We start from the raw sequence: 6000 nt of genomic DNA on the forward strand, positions 1-6000 counted from the left end.
AAACATTTGGTAAAAAGTACGTCCCAAAGTAGAAATTAAAGAAAAAGGGTGATAATATAAAAATGGACAAAAAAAAGAGAAGTGGGGTGATAATTAAAAAATATTCGTAAAAATTGATTATGAGAAAGCAAAAATATATACAAACAAAAAAAGTAAACATAGAGTGCTAGAAGAAAATATTTGATGGAAAAAAAATGATTTAAAGGTTTGAAAGCATTCAAAATGGAACAATGGATTGGAGAATGATCATCGGATTTCAATCAAAAACCATGCAAAATAATTACCTTGATCAGTATTAAAAGATCGATTTATATCCTTTGTGCATATAACTTCAACACTTTCATTAAGACATTTGATTTATAATCTGTTTGTCGACTAAGATATTTGATTTATAACCTGATTGACAAAATACAAGTTGAAGAGTACACGGAAAACTAATAAAGTACATGAAAGGGTATAAGACAATTTAGTACAATTTACAAAATTTGTCAATTAATATTCCAAGGGTTGGAATAATATAATGTAACATGTCACCAATAATTAGAAATTCATACTACAATTTGATATTGCGCATACATAATAATAATAATAATAATAAAAGGAAAACTCAATGAAAATGAAAAATATATTCAAGCCAAAAGATAATTGCAAAGAAGTTTCATAACCATTATTTCCAGATTTCATGCAATGTTTTTGATATGTGAGTATGTCATCTTCTTGCAATTTTAATACAAACACAAAAATAACAATTAAATAAGATTCTAACTATTATATAATTCAAAATATAATAAGAATAAAAAAGTTAAATAATTCAATTGGTTATATATGCATACTTTACTTACCAATTTTTTGGATAAAAATGAAAAATAAGATTGTTGTAATATTTATATAAGGAAATTTTTGTAATTAATTATCTAATTAATTTCAATAAAGTATAATAATTGTGAGGAAAACCCAAAAGACCATCCATTAAATAAAAGGAAAAAAAAAAGTTAAATGAATAGGTAGATTAATACCAAATTTATGAGAGGAAAATAAAGAGTTTGTATTAATTTATTTTTTGTGTTTGCCACTAATATTTTTTATTTTGTTTGTATTTTATAAGCATGTAACACATGGTATTTAGAGATTACTTACTTTTAATTAGATAATTAAGTAATTAATATAATTGAATTGTTATTTACCAATAGAAAAATTACACGTGGATTAAAATTAAATGCTTTAAGTAGGCTTTTAACTATATTGTATAGATGTATTTAAAAGGTACTTAATAATTATAATAATTGGATAATTATGTTATGAGACGAAAATAAATAATAAAATATAGTGAGTCGGGATTTGTTGTAGGGGCGTGTGACTCGTGTAGGGCTCACGTGTGGCTTGTGTAGTATGGTGACGGTTATACAAATAATACTATACTAATAATAATACGGAGTATGTAATAGTAGTAATATGCAATAATAATAAATATAATTGGAAATAGGAAGTTTCCTCCCACTTTCCTTTCTACTAATATATAGACAAGGTAGACCTGCCACATATACCATATACAATAATAAACACAATAATTCACTAAAAAGAAAGGGAGAAGGGATCTAAAGGGAGAAAGCAAGGAATTTCATATCGTATTATCACCTCAAGGTAAGACCGTGTTATACCTCAGATTGATGAGCTGTTGGGTACTCTATCGAGTAGGGCTTACTCTGTCGAGTAAGTTAGTTTTGCATTCTGGAGTACGTTCTGCCTAATGGGTACTCGATCGAGTAGGGGAAACTCGATCGAGTAGGCGGTACTCGATCGAGTACGCCAGTTACTCGATCGAGTAAGTCGTGTTTTACGGGTTTTAGTCGGGTTCGATAGTAATGCGTGAAGAGATATATAAACCTATTTCGACAATTCCTTTTTACTTTTACTCTTATTCTCTAAAATTTTTACAAAGAAAACAAAGCAATGTCGATTCTTCTTCTCTCATTGCTATCAAATCCAAGGGCTAGAGTCGTCGGATTTCAGAGTTCTTTATACCGTTGAGACCGTCGTATTATGGGTAAGATCCTAGTACAGTTTTTACGCCGATTTGTTAGCTTTGGTTTAAACCCTAATTAGGTGATTTGGGGATTTTGGGAGTATTATTGGTATTAAATTATGATTGTATGATTATACGTTGATAGGAGGTGATTTCGTAGAGGAGCACTATTGATTTGCTGCTTGTGTTGATTGTGGTGATTGCATTTCAGGTAGGGTTTCCTACTCAGTTATTATATACATGATTATGAGATGGTTGTTGGTTGTTTGGCATTTGATTATATCGTAATTGATTTGGTATTGTTGGCAGTGTAATTGGTTATTGTTGTTTGTCTGTGGTTCGCGAGGTGCGCCCTCGGCTGAATGGAGTCACTTGCGGGAGTGGCTTCACGTCCTTGATTTGCCCCTTGTGGAACCCGCCACAAGAGGGGATGTGCACATTAAGGAACATGGGTTTTCGCTCGGTAAAGATGAGCTTAGGTGGGAAAGGCTGCGGCCCCCCACTGGCAGTGTGGATTACTGATTGCAATTGGTAATCGGGCAGGACTAGACCTTCAGGCTAGTCAGGTGATTGGTGATGTGACGATGTTGGAGGATTGTGACTGTGTACTTGTTGTTGTATTATCTTATATTGTGTATGTAGTAACTAACCTCGTTTAAATGTTTTGAAAACTGGTGATCCATTCGGAGATGGTGAGCAGTTATTGAGCAGGTATGATTTCGATGCGCGAGGGTTAGCTGGAGATGAGTCAGCACGAGTCAGCTAGTAGTCTTCCGCTGTTATGTCGAGACATTTTATTTACTTTAGATGGATTTTGGTTTGGAAACTTGTATCGTATTTTATCAGTTTGGTTTTGACATGTAATCACTTAAACTATTTATTTAAAGTACGTTCTTTTATGGTCTATTTGATATACTCTACCTCGGGCAACCGAGGTGGTATCATTCACATGCATTAGGTGGTCTTGGTAAGGTACCTTGGTGTATGGGGCCATGGGGGTGTTATAAAGTGGTATCAGAGCGATGATTTTGGAACCTGTAACTAATGAACCAAATGAATGTAGATAGTCAAATTAAAATGAACCCGGGTAGGAGTTGTTAGGAGCTAATGCAAAGGCTGGGAGACGTCCTAAAGTCGCGAACTCGCCCTACAACTTTGAACCGGTCACTATGGGGTGTCATGGGATCGCTACGTGTTTACTATTGTTCATATGCATATGTTGGATGAATATGTTGGATGAATATATTGGATGAATATGTTGGATGAATATGATCGATGAATTGGTTGGAAAAGATGAAGTAAGTAATTGCATGAGAATATGAAATTCATGTGGAAAACATGTTTATATGATGGAAGTGGATTTTATAATGTTGTTATGTTAGTAACATGTGAATAGGGGATCTGATGTCGTATATTATGTTATTGTTTTTACTTAAAGTTATAGAATAAAAGCATGTGGGTAGTACATGATTGATAAGTTGAATATTGTATGAGCATGATGGGTGTTATTATTTGGCTTTTGTAGATAGTAACATGTGGTTAGGGATACTGGTTTTACAAGTATCGAGTCACTTTTGTTTACTTTGTTGATGTTTAAGTTGTTTGGAAGGAAAAATCAAGTAGTTATGTTGTCCGATTATAGAGAAGTTGTCTTTAAATTGTTATAACTTGAGATGCATATATGATATTAATGTGATTCAACTTGGAGGTTATAGCTGTCCTCTTACGATTCTAACGATAGGTCACATGCCCAAAATGACCAAGAAACGAGTGTATATGACCGTTTTACAAAAATTGGACAGTGCTGAGAACTGCGTAGGGTACTCGATCGAGTAGCCCTTACTCAATCGAGTACACCTCTTGGTACTCAATCGAGTACCCCTTACTCGATCGAGTAGCCCTGGTAATTTATTGTACGTGCTTCTGATCTTCACCTACTCAATCGAGTAGGCCGTACTCGATCTAGTGACCCCTGTATTGGTCTTATGCTTATCTTTTTGACCTCCCTGCATGTCATAGTTATTTCAAAGATGTTCTTTTGCTTCTTTATGCATTGTTTTACATATGTGTTGGTCCTGATGCGTAAGTTACCCAATCCTATGATGTAAGTGTTGGAATATGTGTCCTCCGACAATAATGCGATCACAACATAGGTCATACCTAAAGGGTGACACTCTTAATTGTTTATTTAATTGATCGTATGTCGATGCGAGTTAATTAAATTGCTTAAAATTGACGGATGATTTTGGAAGTAATATTTACATGTCTTATTGTAATTTGATTATAATAAGATACGGTCTAAGTAATCGAATTGTTTTATTACTTAGATGAAATTATTGTTTATGGAAACAATTGAAACGGAATGAATAAATTATTATAAATACAGAATGTTGTAGTTTATAAATCGGAAACACTTTTGGTACAAGTAATTGTGAATTACTATGTTAATTTTTATAAGTGACATATTTTATTAATATGTTGATTTTTAATTGTTAAAAATACATTTTATATATAAGATGTCATGTAATGTGTCACATGTGACATATTGACAAAATCACAAATAAAATGGACTCATCCATTTTATGTGTGTGTACCGAAATGGAGGGAGTATTAGGATAAAAATTGTGTTGATTATTTATAAGTGAAAAACATAATTATAAAACCTAGACCTAGCCTTGCATGCATAACTTCATCTTGGGAAAAAAAGGGGAGGATGCATTGGGCTTTTTCCCCTCCCCATTTCCGGTTTTCCCATAAGAAAAGAGCAAAAGTTTTTGCTTATTTTTTCACTCTTACACTACATACAAACTAGTGTAACATTCATTCAAAAAACATCTCATAAAACTTATAGAAAGATAAGAGAGAAAATCTCCAAAATCTTCCCTTACTCTTGGCCGAATAAACAAGAGTACAAACAAATATTTTGGGTCAATTTTAGCTAGATTGATATTGTTCTAGTACAAATAATATTAATCTATTAAGAGGTCATCTTGGGTATAAGTCTTTGGGAGAGATTCTAAGCTTGAATCCTTGTTCATCCAATATTAGGAAGCTCAAGAACAAGTAAGAAGGAGATCTTACTTGTGCCCAAAAATCCGAAATTATCATAGTAAGGATTGATAATTTCTTCTCTTTTAATTTAAGTTTGCATGCATAACATCTAGGTTTAATTTTATGACTAAATTAAAATGTCACATATATGAATATGTAAATTAATTAGATTAATTATTCTAACAAGCGGTATCAAGAGCCTTAGGTTGTTTGCATGCAAATCGGTTATTGTTTTTCCGAGTTATACGATTAACAAATAAAAATTATAAATTTGTGTTTATTATGAAATATCACGAAATTTATTTGCATGTTAAAGTTTCTGATCCTAAAATGTATTTAGGATATTGTGGTTTATTTATGGATTTTATTGTTTATTTTATATAATAATGACATTAAAATGTGATTTTTATGATAAAAATGTCATTTTTGGACTAAAAATAGCTAAACTTCGATTTTTCCAGTGGTTTTTGGATATGTTTTCACATATATTATATAATTATGGCCTGTAATTTTTCATAATAAAATGAGTTGTTATGCTAGAAATATGGATTTTTCAAGTTAAAATCATATTTAAATGGGAAAATAGGTTAATATGAGTTATATTTCGAATCTGGTCATAGAAATTTAGTATGTTGTCACATGCAATTTTACAAGTTATGTGTAAAATATTTGGCTATAATGAAGTCTTTATGCATGATTTATGAATTTTTGATGAAAAATCACATAAATAGTGACTTTAATTAGTAAAAATTGCTAAAACATACTTTATGACTAAGGAAAAACGTCACATGTTGCATTTTATCATATATTTCAGATATAAAAGTGAAAATTTAATAAAAATAATTTTTCTCATATTTTTATGGTTATAATTGATAAATCCGATAAACCGCAACATTGTTTTTCTCGATAAATTTTCGAAATTTTAA

Source organism: Silene latifolia, chromosome X (assembly GCF_048544455.1).
Source record: "Silene latifolia isolate original U9 population chromosome X, ASM4854445v1, whole genome shotgun sequence".
NCBI classification, from domain to species: domain Eukaryota; kingdom Viridiplantae; phylum Streptophyta; class Magnoliopsida; order Caryophyllales; family Caryophyllaceae; genus Silene; species Silene latifolia.